Source organism: Falco cherrug, chromosome 7 (genome assembly GCF_023634085.1).
Source record: "Falco cherrug isolate bFalChe1 chromosome 7, bFalChe1.pri, whole genome shotgun sequence".
Classification (NCBI taxonomy): Eukaryota; Metazoa; Chordata; class Aves; order Falconiformes; family Falconidae; genus Falco; species Falco cherrug.
In genome coordinates, this window is record NC_073703.1 from 51844099 (window position 1) to 51867817 (window position 23719).

Below are 23719 nucleotides of genomic sequence, written 5' to 3' on the forward strand. Positions count from 1 at the left end.
AGCACAGGTAGCCCTTACGCAGGTTATCGCTTTTTGCAATCTGGATGTTAATACTAGATTAGCCGTGTAGCTTGTTTGTACACCAAGGAACAAATTTTTAACTGATTATGTTCTTTCTTTAAACATATATGTAGGCTGGGGTTCTACTTTGTGTCTCTACTGTGGTTCGCACCAGTTTAAGCCTATTGGACTTTAACCCCATTTTAATTAAACCACTACATTTCCTTGCGTGGGCAAAGTCATTAAGAACAAGTACAAACTACTTGGAAGTAGTAAATGTAATTCTGTGGTGAATATTTCCGTGAATTGGTGTTATGAGACTCTCGGCACCTCCTATGCAAGATACAAAGGAGTGTGCTTCCCTGGTGACGTCTTTGTTGGTGAGAAGGTAAGTGGCCAGTAAAGAACACTGGTTGCCAGCGTGGAGAGGAGGTGAAATGACAGAAGTCCATCAGGGGAGTTAACTCCATTGAGGGGCATCCAGACCTCATAGGGGATGTCAAGAGATGTAGGCAAAGAGCCACACCACCACCATCAGTGACAGGGCAGAGTTCAGCCCACCTTCTCTCAGAAACATCCTCATTAGAGGACCAGTGATGCACAGTGGGTGAGCTGTGATGGAAATGCAGTGGAGGCCTCATTATTGCAGGACTAGCTGGTACCTTACAAAGCACATACCGAGGCCTTGGGTTTGGTCCTTCCTGGGTAGTGCTGCTCAGTCTGAAAAGAGCCGCTGCTTATGGCTGAAGTCAGAGAGGCATAAAGGCGTGGGATCTGCTCCTGGCTGTGGAACAAAGGCAGCGAGCCTTAAAGGTGATCTCAAAGGTTTTGATTAAAAGTAGCCAGAATTGGAGTGTTTAAACGAGTTCAGGCCTCTTCAGAGAGGCTGAGGCTGGAAGTTCAAGAGGCCTGGCATTGCTGGGATGATGCCGATCACAATCTGCACACTGTGAAAACAGTGTTAGTCTGCTTAGCCTTTTCACTGTCCAGGCGTGGAAATGCAAAGAGCAGTGAAAAGTTAAAAAGCTCAAGAAGCTCCTTTGAAATCTCAGGAGTAGGGTTCAGTTCAGATGCTAGCAACAGAAGTTCAGAGAGTGGCGTTTTTTTCCTTGCTATAATAACATTTTACTCCCAGGAGCACGGGCTGAGAAACGCAAAAGCCACCATTCATTCACTGACCAATTTCAGCTTCCCAGAAATGCTGCGTGACCATCCCACCTTCATCTCTCTGGAGGCTGCAGAGGGGCGCCCGCAGTGATGCTCCCGCAGGCTGCCTGCAGTCGGGACCAACTCTCTACGCACACCCTGGCCCAGCCAGTGCAGATTCGACTGGCATGTTGGCTGCATTAGAGGACCTGCCTCCTTGTGAGGCAATTTTTTTGTCAAATCTGGGGTGCCCCATCTTAGTTGCAAAACTGTAAGCAGTGAGGCCATGGGAGCAGGAGCATTTCCACGATAGGGGAGTTGCGGGTCTGCTGACTCACTGTGCGTGCCAGCGGCACTGCTCTGCCATCCCTAGCACAGAGTGGGAGGGAGACAGAGCCACTGCAAAGATTGGTTGAGAGATAAGGTCACCTAGTGCCTCCGGTCACCGAATCAGAGTAGCTGGGGTTTTCATAATGTTGTTTGCCCATGCGGAGAAGAAAGAAACAAACCCCTTTACATGCTACCTGCAGATAGATCCCCTTCTTAACAGCCCTGACTTCATTTAGGTGCCTGATTTAAAACTACATGCATCAGAAAGGAGATTCAAGAATTAATTAGCTTTAAGCTGGACTGTTCCGATGTGCCAGGTGAGATTAACCCATTGCCGGTTGTGCTTGGGCACATGGGGCGTTTGGCACAGTGTCCTGGAACATCATCTGGTTCGTCAGGCATAGGTGTCCTCTCTTCCAGCAAGAGGCACATCCCACTAATCCCATGCTCGGGATCAATAACATGTTACGGTGCTTGCAGTTATTTCTCCCCAGGCTTGAGCTGTAAATGCCAGGGTGCTGTGACATCAGCTCTTCCAGGCGCAGCCTGTGCCAGGCGGTGGAGTGACTTCACCCTGGAGCAGGGGACCTCCCCGGACACGGCCCCCTTCCTCTCTAAGTGCAGGGTGCCTTCCTGCGGCTTGCTGCGGCTGACAGGACCACACAGCAGCAAGCGCCTTGGAAAAAGAAAACCACTGAACCCTACCAAGACAAAACTCTGTGCTGCATCCAGAGCCCAGAGGGAGGACGGGAGTGATAACAGAGCACACGTGGCAAGCGTTAGTCATGTTGCTTAATGAAGGGCTAGAAGGCACTCGCAGGCCCTGAATAGATGAAGGCTGCTCATGTGGATTTTCTGGCCCTGAAGTTAAAGAAACATAAGAGACCTTGTTCTTACAAGATTTCAGGTCAGGTTTTTCTATCGGAGATGCATCTATTCAAGATAACTGTGTAAGGGAGCTCTTCAAAGTGAGCTGAAAATGAAGGGGGTTGGGGAATTCCTCTTTTGCTTTTGAAAATCATCCACCAAGATGGCAACTGGGAATTTCCTTGAGCTGATGTTCTTGACATTTTTAGCTTCCCCATCATCTTCCTTTCCTCTTCCAGTCTCTCAGTTCTTGACCCTGTTCTTTCCCTGAGGTAAATACAATGCCAGGGCTAATTATCCAGGAAGGAAATACTAGCAAACGTCATAGGAAGAGTATGAGGTGAAAATCTTCTCTGAACAGTGGGCACAGCTGCCTGGTTAGAGCACCCTGCCCAACACGACGCTTATACTGCTGGCTCACGTTCTTTACAGACCATTTGACAGATGAGTTGCAATGCTCCTTGTATGTTCTGTAGTCCTCTGCCTGGCATTTTTTGTTGCTCCCTTTCCACATTTCAAATCAGCCATCAAAAGGAGCCGCAGGAGAGCCTGGTGCAGACAGGCAGGCTCAGGCTCTCTTTTAGCCCAGCTGGTCAAAAATAGTCTTGGGAAACTCTGTGAATCTTAGACAGGAGTAGAAAGAGCAGGACAGGTCACTGTTTAAAAAGTGACAGATGCTTTGCCATTGTGACAGCAGCCAGTCTGGCAACCACGTAGGGATGCTCTGCAGGCCACCCCACAGACCGTGGTCTAAGAGCCACTGTCTGCCATATGGATTTTTAATAACTTGGCCTTCGTGTTCTTTCAGTCACTGAAATATTTAGCATCCTTTTACCACTCTGCATTGGCCGTTCTAGTTCAAGGTCCCAGGAGTGCAAGGTTTGACTTTTCTCTCGAACAATTTTCAGCCTTCATAACAAGCAGGGTGTATTTTTTCCTTTCAGAAGAGAGGGATAGGCTGTAATTTCCTTTAACCTGCTCATGGAATTCTAGCCAGTAGTTTAATCGGTCTCAGAACAGGGGTCACCAATCCTTTTTCCCCTGTGGACACGTCATTGAATCAAGTGAGCAGGAGGGAGGCCATTCCCTGTGTTTATCCAGTAGGATAGCAGGCATTTTTAGGACTGAAGGAGATAGGTACTAATGTGTTGATTAAACAAACACATGCGGGCCAGTGCAACCAAGCTCACAGCCCAGAGACGTTACTGCTTTCATCAGCTTGAGTCTTACAGGCCATTGCATGAGTTCCAGACACAGCATCAGCTTGCACGTACTCTGCTTGTAATAGTTTTCTCACGGTATTCCCAGCATATGCTACCATTGCTGGGTCATTTCTGGTTTGTTGTGCTCTTTGGGGAATGGTTATTCCATTGGAGGGAGGAGTCTCACACTGCTTATTACTAGAACATTTAACATTTTAGCATCCTGCTTATTCATGGAATCACAGAATCACAGAGTGGCTGAGGCTGGAAGGGACCTCTGGAGGTCATTTGGTCCAAGCCCCCTGCTCAAGTAAGGCCATCTAGAGCCAGTTACCCAGACAGTTGTCCAGATGGCTTTTAACTGTCTCCAAGGATGGAGGTTCTACAACCTCTCCAGGCAACCTTGCCAGTGCTTGGTCACCCTCATAGTAAAAAATTGTTTCCTGATGTTCAGAGGGAACCTCCTGTGTTTCAGTGTGTGCCCGTTCCCTCTGCTGCTGTCACTGGGCATCACTGAAAAGAGCTTGGCTCTGTCCTCTTTGCACCCTCCCTTCAGGTATTTATATACATTGATCTCCCTGCATCTTCTCTTCTCCAGGCTGAACAGTCTCAGCTCTCTCAACCTTTCCACATAGGATTGATGTTTCAGTCCCATAATCATCCTTGTGGCCCTTTGTTGGATTCTTTCCAGTATGTCCTGCAAGGAGCAGGGAGTTGTACTTGATGATCCTTATGAGTCCCTTCCAACTTGAGATATTCTATGATTCTACGTCTGTATCTTTCTTGTGCTGGGGAGCCCAGAACTGGATGCAGTACTCTAGGTGTGGCCTCAGCAGTGCTGAGGAGAAGGGAAGGATCACCTCCTCTGACCTGCTGGCAATATGCCTCCTAATACAGTCCAGGATACCGTTGGCCTTTTTTGCCACAAGGGCACATTGCTGGGTTGTGGTCAACTTTGGGACCACCAGGACCACCAGGTCTCCTTCTGGCAAGCTGCTTTCCAGCCAGGCAGCCCCCAGCATGTACTGGTGCCTGCGGTTGTTCCTTCCCAGGTACAGTTTCAGTCTCATTCACTACATTCATCTACGCCAGGGTAAAAACATTCTGTAACAAATAAGTATCTGTCAGGTGGCCACCCTCCACCACACTGTTGTGCTCAGTAAAGGTCACAAAGCAAAGAAACAGTTGCTAATAGTCAGGCATGCCAGTGCCCAGCATCCCAGGCAAGGCTGCTGCCCAGGAGCTGTGGGAGGAGGGCGGCTCTGAATCACGGTGGCATGGCTTTGGAATTACATCCAGAGTCCTAGGCTTAGCAGATGGGGGCACAGGGCAGGTGAAGGAGGCAGTGTGTTGATCAAACTTCTGCTTTCACAGCTTTGAGCTCTATTTCCTTGGTTTTCTCAAAGCCGGTATGGCGCTTTTCCTCGGAAACCACTTAGGTACCCATCTTCCCTGTAGCTATGAGCCTCCTGAACCTGCTCTCTCTTTTTGCTTTTGTCCCTTTCCGTTTCAGTGCTGCTAACAAGGGAAGTCAACTCCAGCCTGTAGCCCTGGAGCTCTGCAGTTGGGACCACAACACAGCTCTGTGAAGAAACAATCTTATATCTAGATAGGAAATGAAAATACCAACCCACAGAGCACCCACTAAGAGTTCAAGCACAGCTCTTTGGGGTGAGGATAGGTTGCATAAACACTCCTACCACTTCTCTGAAGGCTGATTTTCACCTGATAGCCCAGGTGGGGGCTGCCCTAATTGGTACCAGCTGGGGAGAGATCAAGTGCTGCCTGCACCAGCCCTCCCTTCCCCTGCTGCAGTGATAATAGAGGCAGCTGTGATAGCATAGGCACCAGCTATCTCCTGACATTAAGGAGATCCTCCATCCAGGGCTGGTAGAGATTCTGTGTACTCTAGCAAGCAGTCTGGAGGAGCTACAGCCAAAACTGTCAGAGGTAAGAAGACTGTAAATGTGAAGAGGAAGCAGGAGCTGTGTGTCTCTGCAGTGTCTTGGGGTGTGGTTGGGGTGCAGAAGAGGATGAAGCCTGTGTTTTAGGCTTCTAATTCTGGATATGTCTGTGCTGTGAGTGCAGCTTGTAGAAGGAGACCCAAGAGTTTTAAAACAGTTGTGGTAGCTTGGAGAGCAATGCAGTAAATTCATTTTTCCTCAGATTTGTAGGTAGCTTTTAGCTTGTGAGGAGTTCCTCACTGCTGTGGCTATGTTGCTTAGCAGCCTCCAATTTAGCTGGTGATAGCAAACATGAGTAGCCTGACACCACCTATAGTTATGGCAGTGATTGCAGTACAGATGCAGCCCTCAGCATGCAAGTCTGAAAATATTGGCCAGTCTACCCATATGTAAATCTTGGTGCATATATTTATTTGTGTCAAGAACTAAATTAAATAGAAATGGATGGCTTGCCAGGGCTATAAAAATGTCAGGTCTTCACAAGAGCCCCATCTCTGCAAGAGCATTTGAAATATTGCATATATATTGGAGGGGATTAGAGCCAAATGAGAAGATACCAGACAGAGCAATAAACTCAGCCTTGCACCTGTCTTGTTGGGGCTTGGGAGAAAAGAGACTGCAGATCCACCTTGCGACAAACAGAAGTTATTCTTAGGGAGCATGGCAGGCTCCTTGGGTGTATGTAGGAGTGGACACAACTTCACTGCATTTATGTAAGGGTTTTTTTTCTTCCCATTGAGCTTAACAGACAGGGTCTCTTTGATGATTTTGTGCTCAGCTTCTTCAGAAAATGGGGCTACATTTCTAATGTGGGGGCGGGGGGGGGAAGTGAGCATGGCATACTAGCAGTAATGTGGGATCTGGTGTGAGTACTTGGGAGTGTCGTCTTTAGGGCTTCAATAATTTTCCTTTTAACAATTTAGATGTATGGTGCCCCTTTTAACCTGAGCAGTTAGGTTGAAAAACAAAACCCGAAAGGACAAAAGCACATCTTCCCCTCCTCAGTCCCTAGCCCCAGGATTGGCCTGGCTGAGATAAGAGAACATGGTGAGAGCCAGATACTTGCACAGACCAAATCCTGTTTCTCACCCAGCCTGTAGGTTTTCTGCTGTTGCTGCTTTAGTCTTTGTCTGATACTTCCTCCTCTTCCACCACAGAGGTTATTTTTCTTTCCCTTTCACAAAACAATAGGTAACAGGGCTCTTCTGCCTATAAATGTCTTCGTGTAGGGTACTAAGGCTCAGCCTAGGCATCATCTCTTAGCTACCTTATGCAGAAGATGGGGTTTTATCCAAGACATGCACTGCAAATCTGTCACCTTTGGTACATCTGGCAGGTTGTTCTCCAGAGATGGTCAGGACTCAGATGAGAGAATCACTTACACATGAGGTGCAGACCAGAGTTGCTTGTTATGTGTGCTTTAACACAGCCTTCATCTCTAGCTTGTTCTCTAAAATCCAGGGTATGGGGAGGGGGCAAAAAAAAAAATAATGGAGCAGCGATCTTATTATCGCTCTTTCCTCTCCTGTTGTCTGATTTAAATGCAACAGCAGCCTGCAAGGAGGGTGTAATCTACTACAGACTTCACTTTGCAGCCAGCACACCAGATTGTCTGCCTATTCATAAGAAAAAATAACAAACAAAAGACTTCTTTGGGTGTACTCTTGTCTTCAAAATCTTGGCTCTCAAAAATCAAGCCAAATACAAGGCAAAGCTTGACTCCTCCTTTTCCATGTGTTATTAGTGTTTGAAGAGCAGTAAAGTAGTAGAGATACACTTGCAAGTGGTTTGAAATCATAATACGTTATCCAAGCCTTGGGCCCAGCTTTAAGTGCTCCAGACAAGAAGCAAGCTGCCTAGTTCTTAGCTGGTACGTTTAAAGACATGCCCGTGCAATAAGTACAGCTCCAGCTGTGGTAGTCCTGGCTACGCTGGGTTTCTGTCCAGGAGCCGATGTGGCCCCCCCTCAGAGGGTTTCATTCCAGCTGGCCTGGTGCAGCCATGGGGAGCTATGCACACGTCTGCTTTATGTGGCTGGAGCTTCAGCCGCTTATGTTTCTCTGGACACTCTAGTTGAAGGCATCGGATCCTGGCAGTGTTCAGGCATCCTTTTCCATCCCTAGCTGCCATCTACAGCAACCCTTGTCTAAGGGAGGGTCTTCTCCCTGCATAGGAGCTGGTGGCAAGGAGCTCTTTGGTGCCCGCTGGGCACTGCGGATGAAAGCCACAGCTCCTGCCTTTGTTCTTCCTTTGGTTCCCCTCTCATTGGCAAGCTGCAAGGGTAAACACGTGGAAGTGTCTGAGACATTAGGACGTTAAGGGTCCTGTAAGAGGCCAGATTGCTAGAAATGGCTGTGGCCTTCCTGTTCACAGCAAGCCTCATAACTGATAACAAGTAGAGGTCTAAGGGCCCATGGCTAGGTTTTATCATTCTTGACAGATCTGCTGACTTTTTGGTTTGTGAGAGCTGGGGACACAGCAGGGCTCCTGAATGGAGTAAGGAGCTGAGCTGACCCCAGTCTTCATTTGGGTTACGTGCCACATGTCCCTGCCTTGGTGTCATGCTGCTGGACACCCTCCTGCCAGCAGACAGAGAAGGTCCGTGGAAGCTAAGCTTGTCCCCTCTTGACAGCTTCATCCCCCTTACAGGCAGCTCTGCCTGCCTCTGCACTGTTGGCTGGTCCCACATTTGTCCTCCTGGGGATCCAGAATCTCACACAGGAGCTGCTGGGAGTGGAGCCAGGAAAGGTGGGAAGAGGAGGAAGATGGGACCAACGTCCTGGAAGAATGCCCTGCTAAACATCCTTAAGGAGAAATCCTGAAAAGGGACAGAACACAAAAAAACATGGAGGATGTCTGAGGCCAGGTGGCTGAGCTGCCTGAGGCAGAAACGTGCCAGAGTTCTCCACCTCACTGTGAGGTGTGAAAACAACCCCTGTGCAGGGCCTGTCAGAGTTGCTTTGGGGCCAAAAAGCCATTGCCTTATTTTGTATATATAGTAAAGCGAGATTTTGAGTTTGGGAATGACAGCGCTCAGCAGCCTGGCTGGAGCGGGGCAGGCAGGAGAGGTGTGGTGCTTTGGGATGCCCCCTCTGATGGCATCTTCTCTGCTCCCATTCTCCAGGGCAGGGCCCTGGGTTCTGCAGGTGAGTCTGATGGCTTACATGGTCCCAGTTCCTGCAGCGTGACTGCTTGTCTCCAAACATACTGTGCTTTTCTGATGTTCCTGGTTGGCTTGCCTGGGCTCTTGCTCTTTTAAAAAGACCAGGAGCACCTTCATGTTTCTTAGAAGCTATCACCTACCCTTCGCTGTGAAACTGAGGTCAGTTTTTACAGGAGCTTTTCTCAGGCAGGCTCTCCTTGGTCCTGGCGAGGACTGAACAGATGTTCAAGAACAGTCTTAAGGGTTTGGCCTATTAATATTAAGTTCTACATCTTGCCATTTCCTATAAGTTAGTGTTTGTTTCACCAGGTTGTATGACCTTCTGTAGCAAGGCAGGTGATTATAGGACAAATTATCTCTCTACTGCCTTCCCTATGACTAGAGCTACAATTATGGTGGAATATATTGTTGCAGCAAATATTTTAGGTTGCATCTTAGGCTATCTGAAGGCAGAGCTGTGGTGGAGAGCTGAAGTGTTTCCAGAAGCTGATGAGGATGCTGGCTGGGTTGGTTTCTTTTAAATGAAAAGTTAGTTAGCTATTTATATTGTTGTAAACTATGATGGCCTAAGGGTATGAGAGCAGCAGAGTCTCTAGGGAGAGGAAGTATGAGCCTAGCTGATTTGTATGAGTTCCCAGGAAAAGGCAATTTGAGGCAATGCAAACCTTTTTACAGACTTAAACAGAAATCCCAAGTTTGAAACTGAGTAAGTTTTGGGCACAAATCCCTTATTCTCAGAAGCTCATACAGCAATACTAGTTGAGGTAGTAAAGCATATTACTTCTCCTTAAAAACCTTGCTTCTATTTATTTATGCATTTCAAACGTTCTCTCCCCCATAATTTCAAAGTGTCATGAAATATTAACGCATTCATGCTTACGCTGTGCTTCAGAGGCAAAGGAGCACTTGTTCCCCTTTTACAAGCAGGGACAGAAGTGAACTTTCTTGGAGCTGCAAAGGAGGACGCTGGCAGAGCAAGGCCCATGTGATGACATCTCTGTTACGGCAGTTCCTCTGATTAGGAAATGTACGTTAACCTAAGGAGCTTGAAATGGAAGAGGCCTGTGCTGTCACTATGTGACATTCATAATTTAACTCCATGTTATGGGGAATGGTATTGAGTTGTGCTGTAATTTTAAACCGAATTTGGCCTTCATCTAAGTGAAGGTGTGGACGTGGCCAACTGCTCCGTTCCCCACCAGTGCTGAGCTACCACAGTCCAGGCGCCTCCTTTGATCGAGGATGTGCTGCACTAGCTCTTCCCTTGCACTGTCATCCATTATCCCGGAGGAGTGCATACAAAACTTTGATGTCTGCTCACTTATTTCAGAACTCGGTGGGGTAACGATTTGAGTTTTGAATTGCATCACTGTACAATGCAAAATGACCGCCCAGGCCTATTTCATGTCAAAAGTTATTTTTAATAGAGCTCTTGAGGGGAAAAGGAGAAAAATCTGGAGGACATGTGACCACTGTGGTTGAGACTGCAGTTTTCTGAGAAAGCAGGTCTGTATGGGATAAGCTGTACATCCATCACCCTTCCAAAGAGGAGACGGCACACAGACCAGAGCGAGCTCCAGAGACTGGCTTTAGTGCATCAGTATGAGCCCCAGTGCCGTAGAGGCAGGGAGTTGCCATTGACCCCTCTGTGTGCAGCCTGGGGGAGATTGATGGGGAGGCTATAGCCAAGCAGCCTTGTGACACGAGAAGCGGGAAGAAAGGAAGTGGGATACACAAACAGGCAGCATTTTCTTCCCAGCTTGATGACCACAGATGGTCAGGACCAGGGCTACTGCAATGCTGGAGACATCACTGCATTAGCGAGGTGGCAGTGGCCAGTTTTCTGCACAGATCCCTAAACTTCCCTGGTTGCTTTGGTATCTTAATTTGTGGTACCAGCTTTGGTGCTGTGTATAGTTTTAACACTTGTGACACTTCATCCTAGCAGCAGGACTGTACTGCGGGGTGGGGAGATGATCTGCTATTATAGTTCGTGAAATGCTTCGTGTTGTGTTTCAGTAGGCTTGTAACAGGACATGAACCTGGTTTAGCAGGAGAGATGTAGCTGATGGGAGGTAATGCGTACAAAATCAGCTTATGTAAGGGTTCAGTGCCTCCAAGTGATGACTCTTCAGATCAACGGGAATGGCTCGTTCTGGAGAGAAGGGTACTGGGCAGATTGCTGTGGGTAGAAGGAGACCTGAATACAAAGACCTGAACCAAAAGAAACAGAAAACAGTGATTTATTTGTTTTAACATTCAAATACATGGGGTTTGATCAGGTTTGGGCACCTGGCTGGGGTGCTTTATTTCAGAGGCACCAGATTTTTGCCAGAATTTTCAATAACAAGCTGCATTTCAGAGGGCCTTGATTTATATGTTCCCAGTACCAAATATGTAGATTTGGGTGGATGCTGGGCATTCCCTTACCCTGTGATACATTTCCATGCCTCAGTTTCTCATGACTGAAATGAAAATGTTAATAGTGAGCTTTATTTTTTGAGTTACTTTTATTATTTTGGGTCCTTTGATAGGAAGTATGTCCCGGTACAAGGTGGTGTATTACTCTGTGAAGGAAATAAGAAGAAATTCCTGAAAAAGTCTGCATTCTGGAAAAATACTGTACATTTATAATGGAAACAGAGATTTGATCTGTGAGCCCATAAGCATTTTCCAGCACAGGTACCACCCTCTGAATAGCAAATTTAACTGACTAGCAATAGGCTAGCTTTTCCAAGATACTTTCCGCATTTCACAGAAATAATCCATGAATCCCTAAAAAGCCACAAGCCACAGGACAGCCCCTGCTGATCTAATACCTAGAGCTATGTACACCAAAGTAGGATTTTGGCCTGCATGTATCCTTACTCTTCCACACAGTGCAGGATCAGTATGGAGGATAGGAGGCAATAGTCTTTGGGTTTTTATTCTTTGAGACTCAGGCTTACAATATTTTTTTTATCCCAGATTTTTCATCAACAGTGGGTTTTTTCTGTGTGTTTCCACCAACCCCCTGCACTGGCACAGAGGACGTTATCCATGAAACATAAACCAATGCCACTTCCTCCATGACCTTAGCTGTCCTCAGGTCTCCTGGCTCTGTATCTGCCAGTTCTACCACTGTATTTTGTAAACTCTGGCAGAAGCCTGTTTTTACTGAAAAAGGTTGTTTATAGTATTGGTAGACTGAAACAGGCTCCTTGATTTATCCCTATTTTAACATTTCTTCCTGTGGGTGATTGAGTTTAATTAAGGCTGACTAGTAAATATTTATTCTCATGACAGAAATAGGTCCAGGTTTGTCTGTTAAAAATGCTACACAGCTTGCCTCTTTGGCTTCAGCTAACTGAACCAAATGCTTGGCAATTTTATTAATACCAGTGAGGAAAACAACCTCAAACCCGATTGCCGCAAGCTTTTAACCATGCAGCTCTCCCCTGCCTGAGGAGCACCTCTCCCCCCAAGCATCCCTGTCCCCTGCATCCCGGGTCCCTGCCGAAGTGAAGCCCGTTGCCATGGAAGCCTCATTAAATCTGCATCTCGCCTGGCTGGGGCTGCGGCTGTATTTTTAGCCGGCAGTGGTTGCGTAAAGGCGGGGTGGGAATGGGACTGGGATGTGCCTTACATCTCGCCTTGATGGAGGCCAGCCAGGAACTACCACTGGCCAAAAGACATGTCCTGCTCAGGAAAGCTCTCGTGGGCCAGGCAGCCCTTGGCAGCCCCTGGTGCTGCTAGAGCAGAGCAGGGGGGAAGATGCAAGATGCAAAGCAGGTCTTAATGGCCAAGCAAGCTTTTGGGTGGTGGCATAGTTCTGTGCAGTGCCAGGGGGTCCAAAGAACTGGGGTCTCTTTAGGTTAGACTGAACATAACAAATCTCTCTTGACTTGAGCAAGATCTTAACACCTGGAGGGGTAGGAAGAAGCTCATCTGAGCGCAGCTGAAGAACATTGCTGTGCTCTGAGCCATGAATATTTTTGGGGAAGTGATGCCACATATAAGCACATAGCCCCCAAAAGAAGGAAATGGAGCTAGATGGTGTTATAGATGCTCAGGGTGAATCCAGTCTTGGGTGCAGTCTTGCCTAAATTAATTTTTGGAAGGACTGGATTTGAGCCTATCTCCCTGTTTGAGGAACACAAGGCACTGAAGAATCTGAAATCTGCACTTACTATTAAAAAAAAACAAAACAAAAACAACCAACCTAAAAAACACCACACATGTTCGCTCTTGGTCATTTCAAATCAGATTTGCTGGCGGTGGAAGATGAAAAAAGAGGAGGTTTTAGTGTGTCTCAGCACTGTCAGGATTTCTTGGCTTAAAACATGGCGCTGGGCCCTCTTCTCTCTCAGCACTGAATCCCAGCAGTGCTAAATGCTCCAAAACCCAGATTTTTATCCTGAATTACACATGGGCAATCTTTCAGTCTTCAGTGGGTCTCACAGATGGCCAGGAAAGCCTCGTCTAGCCTGCAAAACTGTTATTATTTGTGCTGAGGCATGAGGAGGAAAGAGTCCAGGTTGACTGTAAACTAATGATTCTTGTCTTTAATAAAAGTCATCTCTTTCTTTGGAGGCTGTGAAAATTTGATGTGGAGCAGTTGGGCTAAAATTAAATAGAGCCCAATGCTGCCATCCTGTACAGTCACCCTCCGTCAAAGCGGAGTCCTATGTGAAGCTCCAAGGGCTAGTAAGGACTGTTACTATCATGGCTTTTTAAAGAGATGGCAATATCATTAGAAGCAGGGTTTTTTTCTCCTTTTTCCACAGTCACCGATCTCCAAATGTCTGTCTCTGTAGGAGGCACCAACTGGTAAATAAACATTAAAAAAAAAAAAAAAACAAAAAACAAACACAAAACCAACAACCCAAGATTATGTCTAATTTTCTGGAAGTGGGATGTGACCTGGATCTCTGTAGGTGAGTGTGCCTGACAGAGCCAACTTTTGCAGCTGCAGGCTATCCCTGCTGTAGACCATCTCCAAGTCCTCCATGGGTTATTTCTAGCTTCAAGACTGGCTCTGCAGACCCTTCTCAACACGAGGACCAATGCCTGTGGTTTGCAGGGGCTCTCCTCTACAGCTGTAGGACCTGCAACTCATCTTCAGTCTTGCTATGAGAGTACGGCAAGTGATGCTTTGCCCAGGCAGCCTCATTGCTCCTCATCCAGTGTCACGATTATGAGTCTTGCATGGCTTAAGTGGAAGGAAGATGGGCTTTTCAGACTACTTCAGAAAGCCCTAAATGCCATCTTCTGACTCCTGCTCAGGTCCTGGCTCTGGATCAAAGACACAAGCTGGTGAGCTCCTGCTTGGTGGCACCTGCCGACCCAGGAGGGAGCATGTGGGTTGGGACCTGGAAGGCCTAGGGCACTTTTTGTGCTGGTGCAGCCTCTATGCACCGGCCATGCTGCTGCAGATGGGTCACGCAACAGAAATGGGCTGCTGTGCTGCAGCGTGGAGCCAGCACCGCACTGCTCCGGCAGCAGCCCCAAGTGCGAGGGGTGCCTCCCGGGCAGCAGGGAGGCTGTGTGGGTGCCCGGGGAGCACGGGGCGGGTGTCTCTCATTGGTGTGTTTCATTCCCAGCTGCTCCAGCTGATTGCTGCTTGTGAAGTCAAGCAAGTCTTTGATATCGGCTCTGCTTTAGTTTAGCTTCTGTAAAGCAGAGATAAGCGCAGCCTACCCACAGATACGAAGCTAGGGAGAATCTTAGACCAACGAGGCATGTTTTCAGATCCTGTTTGTGGGTATTCAGCATCAGATTGGGGGGCTTTTAGCATTTAGAGAAGTTTCTCAGCATACATCTTACTCCAGTGCCTTTCTGAGGTGGCTAAGGAAGCCGGGGGTGGGGAGTATGATGGCAGGGAGCAGAGCTAAGGACAGCATCTGAAAAATAGAATGAGCCACTGATAAACACAGACAGACATGGTGGTAAACAGACAGACAGAGCAGAAGGCTCCCGCTCCTGACAGTCTTCCCAGCATATAGCAGTTTCCTTGTAAGAGTGCTGACACTCACTGCAGGGCACATGTGAAGTGAGCTGGAAGGAAGCAGAGGCTGGAGCAGGGAGGAGCAATGCATTGCACCCAATTACATTCCAGCTGGGCAGAGAGCTGGGATGGGACCTCCTTTCAGAAAAAGTCAAAATCAGCTTGAAAAAAATCAAGTGCACCTTTTCCTTATTCTTCAGAAGCTCTTCATCTGGGGTTTCAAGTCCTAGAAAGTCTCCCAGATCCATAAAGGGAAAGACTCTTGATGGAGTCAGGGAGTTAATATTTTTTTTTTAGGTGAGAGGGCTAGGAGGGTAAAGGGTGAGCTAATTAAACACAGTGCCTCCTCTGAAACCATGAGAGATTTGTTTTAGAGGTTTGCATGAGGTTTTAGCCTTCAGAGCAGTTGCGTCATGTTACTGAACTCCCAAAGATGTATTTACTGATGCTGGGTTGAAGAGTACTGCACCCACCACCAAGCTGGGTGGAAGACCAGGGCTGCAAGAATGGTTATTTTTTGTTATGGTTCTAACTAGATGGAGAGAAGTGTGTGAGACCAGCCTGCAAACCCAACATTCAGTGGGAGTTTGATAGGATATATGTTAAAGTGCATCAGGAGTGTGGCTGGGCTTTGTCAGAACAGGTCAAGGCAAACAATTGTTTGGTGGTGCTATCAGAACTTGGGAGAGGACAGCATCATTTATTAAGGTCTGAGGTGTTGAGGGAGTTGTAATAGGACGGCTTAGACAGCGAGAAGGGGAACAAGAGTCAAAGAACATGTTGGGATGAGGGTAGGGCAAACTTTTAGCATGGGTGAAGAGGCTTGGTGCTGATTTTTGCCATGAGGTAGAGAGGGCAGGAGGAGACTCCTGTCTGTCAGCCAGGGACCCCAGGAGGAGTTCAAGCTGTCTCCGATGTGGATCGGTCAGCAAGCTTTGCTAAAAGCACTTCCCACAAAGTGGGGTCCCCGTGTGAAGGCCAAAGTGTTGGAAATTATAGAGTAAGATGGTAGAGGACCCGCCTGGGTGGTTGGGGGCTGTGCAGACTGTGGTGTGTTTGGTCTGTCTGATGGGGTCATGCCAGCATGTGGCACTTGTCCCTGTTTCTGGCTGAGCTGGGCTGTCCCGTGAGGGGACTGGCTGTGGAAAGGCAGGGGGATGTCTGGCAGCTCGGCTCTTTGGGAGTCCCGGCTCCTTGGGAGTTGAAGCCTGGTCACTGGCAGAATTCGGCGAGGCTTGAAGGTTGCCCTGCTCCTAGATTTAACCCCTCTGAAACACCCTTCTTCACTGCAAAACTGGCTGATGGCATGACTTTTGTTCAGTTTATAAATAAGGAGGTGGCCTTTTTACCGTCCAAAGCTCTGGATTCTGGAAGTACGAGCCCAGCAGGGGCTGGCTTCCTTCTGGGAACCTGCAGCTCCTCCCAAGGCATTAACTTCTGGAAGCTAGCGAATGGCCCTGTTTGATATTTTTTTTTCCAGTGTGTTTTTATTTGGTAAGAAATATAATTTAAAAAGCCCCAAAGAGTGAGATGAAATGGTGTAACTGAGTGTCCTCTACCCTATTTTCAGTGCTACAGAAGAGAAGAAAATGGTGAGCCTGGTCAAATGTACAGGACCTTGGATAAAGAGGCAATGGCTCTGTGTAAATGGTTGGATACACAACTTTGATGTTGCTGTGGCAATTCCACGTGCTGTCCCTTATCTTGGTCACAAGAAGCCTGTGACTGGAGCCAAAGGACCCCAGCTCTGGCTCCAGCTCCTTTTGTTCATATATAACAATTGTATCTGCAGCATGCAGAGCGGGCTTGTTTCAGGCTGGCAGCTGCGCAGCGCTGTTTGCAGCTCATTAATTTCCTGCAGATTGCTGCCTTGCCATTCCGGTGAATGTAGCACAACTCCAGTGGCTGGGCTGAGCACTGCCCTGCTGAGCTGAAAGTGCCGTCTGCACCAGGATGGGGGAAGAACAGATCAGGGAGGGGAAAGAGGGACTTGCAAGGCTGATGTCCAGAGAGATTTGCAATGGGGAAGTTTGCTTCACTCCCTACCATCTTTGCTGTGCTTTGAGCGCTGCAGTCTGAGGATGCTGTCATGCACAGGAGCCAGGAATGAGGTCTAGGCAGGCTGGGGGGATTGAGGTGTGCCAGCTCCCATGCTGAGAATTGGGCAGACTATTCTGACCTTTCTTGGAAAGCCAAATTTCGTTGCCAGTGTAGTAAGTGTAGGACAGTGAGTCTTGGGAGAAGCCGTGTTAAGAGGAGCCCTTGGTCTCCCCCTTTGTTGTCTGTGCTGGCAAGAGCAGTGCTTGGGCAGTAGGTGTGAATCTCTGATTGCAGTTGCACATCTGGGCTGTGCCTGCGGCTGATGCCAGCCCAGAGGGATATGCATGGGGGAGATCAAGGACCTGTAATACACCTCCTCTCCCACACAAAAGCCACAGCCTGGCTTCAGTGGCAGTAGGATCAGCAAGCTGTGGTCTCTGTGGCCATCAGCCTCCCCTCCTGTGCTGGGTGGCCCGGCCCCAGTGTGCCAGCATGCCCCTCCCTGCACTGCTGGGGAGCCTTGGGTCACTCTGTCCCCAGCTGTGGCCCCCTTTCTGCCTTCACTGTCAGTGCCAGAGAGAAAGCCACCCCAATTATGCCAGGAGCCAGCTGGGTACGGAGTCAGTATGAGCTTGTGAAGCAGCATGGCAGTAGAACTGGAGTGGAGCTCCCAGAGGGCTGCTTTTGGCACTCGGGCAGCAAAGGCTAGCATATCTCTGCTGGGATGCCATGCAACACTGCAGACTTGACTTTGGGCATCCCACATCAGAAGGTTTTTGCAAATTCATTGGGAGTTCAGAGAACTGAATTTTGAAGTCAGATGAAAGAAGCTGTGTAGAGCTCAGCTGAGCTACAGCCAGCAGTGGCTGGCATGCAGGCTTCCAGAGCTGCACCCAGAGAAGATCACGTGGGTGGTTGTCCTCTGGATGTCGGGGGTGTGGATGACCAGAGGGTGCGGGTGGTTATCAGCACTAACAGGAGTGATGAGCTGAGGCAGGGATCGGTTCTCAGCACACGCCCTGGGGCAGCAAGCTCAGGTTGATGGGGTATGTTCTCCCGAAGGAGCAGTGCCAGCCGTTTGGGTCCCTTCAGACCTGCGTGACAAAGCACTGAGCAATGCGTGGCAGGGCCACGCCACTGGGCAGCACTGGGGGCTCATTTCAGCTAACAAGCTTCAGCAATTACTGCCCTGGGAGGAATTTAAAGCCTCCCTGGGCTGGTGAGGGTTGTTTTGAATCTGGCACTTCTCATTCCTCAACTTCATCCCCCCCCCCCCTCAGTCCCCACCTTCTTGTCCTCGCCAGCATCTCCATGGCAACCCTGTTGCTGAAGAATAGAGAAGACATCTAAATATAGCTTCCAAATCTCCATGCCTTCAGCGAAAAGTCTAAAACCAGGGGCGACAGCTTGAAGCACTGGTCTGCTAATACCAGCCAGGGACGAATGTCTTGCAGGTGGGATTTGGAAGCACTGTGGTGGGACGGGGGTCACTTCTAGCTGAATGCCAGTTTCATGTTTGCTCAGGACATCTCAAGGGGCTTTGAGGTAGACCAGACTACTCTCTCCTGTCCAGGACACTCCCATGCCTGCACCCTGTCAGGTTTTGGAGCCATTCTCTAGAGCAAACAAAAGCATCTCCAGTACTTCATTTGGCCATCAATATCCATGATGGGTTTTGACATCATAGGCTTTTGTTGTGGTGCGTTAGACTAAGCTGGAAGCAGAAAAATTCTGAGACCTTTAGTAAGGAATAAATTATCTTCCTTCTTTCTCCGCCTTCTACTTTTTCTGATATTTTCTACTGTGACCACAGTGAAGTTGTGGCAGAGGTTTTTGCGCCTTTTAAAAAATCCTTTCTGAGAGTAAAAGGGCATAGCATCTTCTCAGTGAAGCTGTTCCCCTGGGAGCCTACACAAGGTAGGGAGGAGAGGAATGTCCATGCCCAGGGCCCTGGCACTGCTTTGCACCTACGCCAGGCTGATAACCACCAGAACTGTCTGGTTTTATGGGCTGCCAAGTTGAATTATTACTTGTACAAGACAAGGGTTTATTGTACAGACCTCAACAAGTAGCTCCGCAGTCTGTCAAGACTTTGCTTTCCCGTGGCCCTGAAGCATCAAGTTTTGTAGGGTCAGCAAGAAAAAGCTGACCTGCTTGTGTCTGTACACACAGCTTCAGTGTTTGGAGCCAACAGTCTGCAAGGTGACGCACAGATCAGCCTAGATTTTTTATTTTTTTTTTAAGAGGAACTTAAAAAAAGAGTATAGATGAAGATATTTAACAGGAAAAAAAACCCACCCTTTATTAAACTGAATAAAGAAAAAAAACCTGTGGAGCTGGGCTATTATGTTTGTACAACCCAATGTAAATACCAGCAGCATAGACCCAGCTGAGAGAAGGGGAGAAGGGGGGTTTAACAAACTGTGGTTTTCCCCTCTTTGCAGAAATTCTTAAAAGCAAATTGTGGCATCTTTCCTTGAAGAACCCTGCATATTGGAGCATTTGATCATGCTTGAGCAAAGTGAAATACAGATTGCTTTGGAAATCTGCTTGTCTGGCAGGGTGACTGCGTTCAGGAAGCTCCCAGAGCATTTTTTGGTGCTTCCTTACCGTGGCTTTCCCAGCTCTTCAGGGCTTCTGAGTTGTGTAAGGCATTTGCCACTTATCAGCTCTGGTGCTGATCCCCATGGCTGACACATATGGATATACGTATCTCTTGTGTTGCCCTGAATAACATACCAGGTACTTAAGGATTTTTTTTTGCAAGGGGTGACAATGCTTAATGGGTTCACCTGCCTGCAACTTAGCAGCTGTGGTATCTCACTGCCAGTACGGTTATTTGCACTAGTACAAAGTAGGTGTGAAACACTGTCCTGTGAAGTTGGCAGCATTTCATGTCCCTTTGCAGGGTTGGGTGGCAGTGAGACTTGAGGTCTGAGCTGCTGTGCTGGAAGCAAGCACAAACTGAAGAGTGAAGACGACCAGAAACTCAAAGTGACCCCTTTAGTTTTGCCATCCAATATGGAGGAAGGATAAGGCTTAGGTGAATATATATTTTTTTTAAGAAAATTGATTTATTTTTACCAGATATCACTATAAATCTTCTACTGGTAACACTTTAAAAATTTCTAATACAAGTAAAGACTTCTAAAAATACGGCTTTAGTCTTGGCTATGTCCCTTTAGTTAGCATGTGCCAGCTACTAAAGCATTTTCAATAGTTCTAATTGAAACATGAGCCAATTTACTAATTAGCCAAGACTACATGGGGAATACACAAAGGGAAAATGCCTTTCTGTGTCAATATTTCCTCCTTTATCCTTTACAAAGACCTGGTGTGACGTGAACAAACTGCACCACCAGCAGCCAGGCAGAGCCCCTACGCTCCTGGCTGTCCTGAGCAGAGTCCCACGCAGTCCCGCAGAGGTGGGCATGGAGTGGCACGCAGGGTTTTTGACTGGGGTCCTTGTCTCTGCCTTGGAGTACAGCCACTTTTTGCATGGTGTCTTCCTCAGCGGATCTTCTTCTCCCTCCCTGTGGCTTGCTGTAGCAGAGGTGGATGTTTCTGGCCCCATCCCTCACAGCAATGGAGCAGAGGTTCCCTGTGTGCTGTACGCAGGGCAGGGATAGGGGCTTGCAGAAGGGCTCCAGGTGGCCTGGGCAGGTCCCAGCCCCTGCCTATGTGGAGGGGGGCAGCCGGGGCATAGGGAGCCCTCCTTGCTAGGTGAGCCAGCAGGCAGTGCCGCAGGCTTCTTTCCCCTCCCTTCCCAAGCACGTTATACCTTGGAAGTCTGGGTGGACATTACAAAGGACTTCCATGGGGAAAGATGGTCCAAAAAAACATCTCTACTGCGAAGCTTTTACAAACTAGTTGTGCAAACACCTACCTGTCAGGAATGGCTTGGTGAGAGTGGCTCTGCTGAGGCAGAGTGATAGCTGACTGCTAACAGCTGCTTTTTCAGCCTGATTTTCTGAGGTCTTTTGGTTCCCTAATGGCATAAAGGAACTTTAGCAAGGAAGAGGAGGTGCCTTGGAGAAATGCACAGCTCCCTGCAAATGAGAACTAAATCAGATGAAGCAGAGTACGTTGATACATAAATAAGTGATGCTTCCACCACTAGTTCAAGCACTCTCTGCTCTCTTCCATCACCCTCCTTATGGCTGTGTCACTGTAACATCTTCCACATTAGGAGTTCAAAGCAAGTAGGGACTGTCCCCTATCAAATCACTGCGAGAAAGAAGCATCACAGCCACAGCATGCATGTAGAAACTGAAGCACAAAAGTATCAAGTGACATGCGTGGATGCCTTCAGGCCTGCCTGGAGAAAATATATAGGCCATATAGCGATTAGCACTGCAGAGAACCCTATTTTAATGATAAAATGATAACTGGTTATCCCATAGGCCAGCTTGAAGACAGAAGAGAAAAAAACCAGTTTGGGGATGGGCAGACTTCTGTCTAGGATGCTTTACAACTGACTAGTCTGGTAGTGAAGCTGTTTGGGCTGTTCCCCATGTGCTTGCTACACAAAGTCGGGTGGCTCTTGCACAGCTGCTCTTCCAAGGTCTTCATGAATGACAGAGCCAGTTCCTGGAAACTGGCCCATAATGGCTTGTCTCCAGCTTCTGTACTAGCACCAGTTCTTCTGTAACTCGTACATCAGCAAGTTGCACATCAATGATCTGCTTCAAACTCTATCCTGACAGTTTGTCTATTCTGTTGGCATCTGCTTAGGTAATTGGTACCAATGTCTGCTCTGACCTTAGAGGCACCTTCAATTCTTACCTGGCTGCCAGAACAAACTGTGACCATCAGCAGTGGCTGCAGCTGGACAAAACTTGTTTCCCCCTGCTCTGTAATCCCCATGGGAGTAAAAAAAAAATCTTCTTTCATGGGCATGATCTTAAACCCAATGTGTAACCTGTCTATCTTGGTCATATTCTGGCTAGGTTCCTAAAGTACCAGGGTTTCCTGTTGAAATTAAGATCACTCAGCATCTCCTTGGTGAGTTTAGTGGATCTGATTTGGGATCTAACGATTCTCCCCCTTGAACACCTCTCATTGTCTGTGCTATGTGACAGCATAATCCTTTGCTTCAAAATGGCTCAGGTTGTCCCACTCTGGGTTACTTGATGCACAACCCCATGTGACCATGGGATGCATGGATGTGCACCCATAGCAAATCAGATGAGGATTGGGGTATATCAAGATGTGTCAAGAATGCTGTGACTTTACCCAAGGTATATGCGCTAATGATTCCCATCAATGAGTTACTAAAGATCTCCTGGTACTTCTTACTGTCCCAGAGATGTTTACCTTCCAGTCCTGGCTGCTTTCCATCCTGGCTAACAGCATCCCACCAGGGACTGTAAATCCTGCCCTTGTGCAGCCCTGCCTGTTTCAATGGTATACACTATGTGATATGTTCTGACTTACGCTGTTTTTAGAGCTGAGCCTTATTTTACATTCCAAAGTCACGCAGACACATCCTCTTAACCTTCTCGGCAATAATTCCTGCAAATGAGAGTCTGCACACAGAGAGATACTCAATATTTTCTAGCACATTAATCAAATAACCATCCAGTTGTTGCCTTGTGTGTTGGAAGTGGACGTGTTGTCAAATGAAATGATTTTATAGATTATCTTCTGTACTACCCAGATGGGGAATTTAGCAACATCATGTGCACAAAGTCCTTTAGGAGAAGATCAATGTCTATTCATTTCATCTTCTTTTGCTTACTCAAGGAAATCTCATACTTAATGTTGTTCCCCAGAGGAGCTTTCCCATCCCTAGCTTTTAAAACCAGAGATTGTTTCTAAGTGCATGTTGAAAGGAAAGCCCAGACCACCATCATCTGAGGGCTGTTGGTGGCAGCTTGCCATGACACCGAGAAAAAAGAGTGAGTGGGCAGCTATCCTGACTTCTGTATGGCCAGGTGCTCCCCAGGAATGCTGCCTTTCAGCTTGCCCTGCTGTGTCACAGCCCAAACCGAAAGCATCGTTCAGTCTGCTGAAAACACCACTGAGGCCTGAATTAAAGAACTCTTCCCACCCATGTACACCTGCAGGGAATGAGATTGGACTATGCTGTGACTTTGTGCTGGTGGTGGGGCTTGTGGTTTGCACAGTGGCTCCTTACTGCTAGGAAAGGCTTTTGGATGGTTTCTGTTGTTCTCTACTTTTGAGCTGTCTGAAGTACATCTTGGCCACAGCCAAGCTGTCAGAGAGAAAGGGGAAGGCTGAAAAGTGTCCTCCTTTCCCTGTACGGAGTGACCAGAGGCTGGGGAGTGAAAGCTGCTCAGCTGAGCAAGGTGGGCTTCAGATCCCTTGCTTCCCATGACGGTGAGCATGCCCATTAGGGCAGCTACGCTGCCCTGCCTCCATTAATTTCAAGAAGCTGTCAGGATGTTCTTGCAGCAAAATGTTCCCAAGCCTCTTGCTCTCGCGCACTTTCTGCTTCTTGGTGTCCTCCTGTCACATCTCTCGCATTAATGTGATGTCTTCCCCGGGCAGTGTTATGCTCCAGCCCTTCTCCCCATCCATCTCCTCCTTTCTCCATGCCTCCAAGGAGGTAGCTCTCAATGCGGCTACAGGTGAGAGATGAGATCACATGGGAGCAATCTGTGTTTTTGGCCTCCAGATGATTTATGACAGCTCAGGATGCAGCTGTAGCTACAGTTGCTTTCATAGCACTGGAGAGGAGTGAGGTGCTCACAGTGGCTGGGGAGCTGCAGAGCCCGGGAAGGGGCAGCCCCCACAGCCACAGTGGGCAGGGAGGGGTGGCCTGGTGGTCCACTGCAACTGCCCTCCATCAGCACTGACCTTTCCATGGTGACAGCTAGTGGAGCAGCCAGCCAGTTGGGTGAAGGGCACTTCCCCTCAGGGGAACAAGCCCAGCCACACGTCCTCATCCTCGCAGGCTGCAGAGTGACCCGGGAGCAGGGATGCTGCTCTTCCCTCTGCCACAAAATCCCAGCAGAAGGTTAACTGCTTCGGTGATGTGGTGCCGGGACTGCGGACC

The 23719-nt window shown here is 48.1% G+C and overlaps 1 protein-coding gene across 5 annotated transcripts in view; it reads left to right on the plus strand.

Moving 5' to 3' along the window:
• The window catches only part of SLC8A3 (solute carrier family 8 member A3), a 114519-nt gene that overhangs the window by 63264 nt on the left and 27536 nt on the right, over window positions 1–23719 (plus strand). The window contains exon 1 of one of the 5 annotated variants that reach the window (XM_055717022.1): window positions 5254–5495. The exons of the other annotated variants lie outside the window; for them this stretch is intronic. The gene's annotated coding sequence lies outside the window, so the exon portion shown is untranslated. Of the gene's footprint in view, window positions 1–5253; window positions 5496–23719 lie in introns of those variants that run through there. 5 annotated transcript variants of the gene reach the window in all.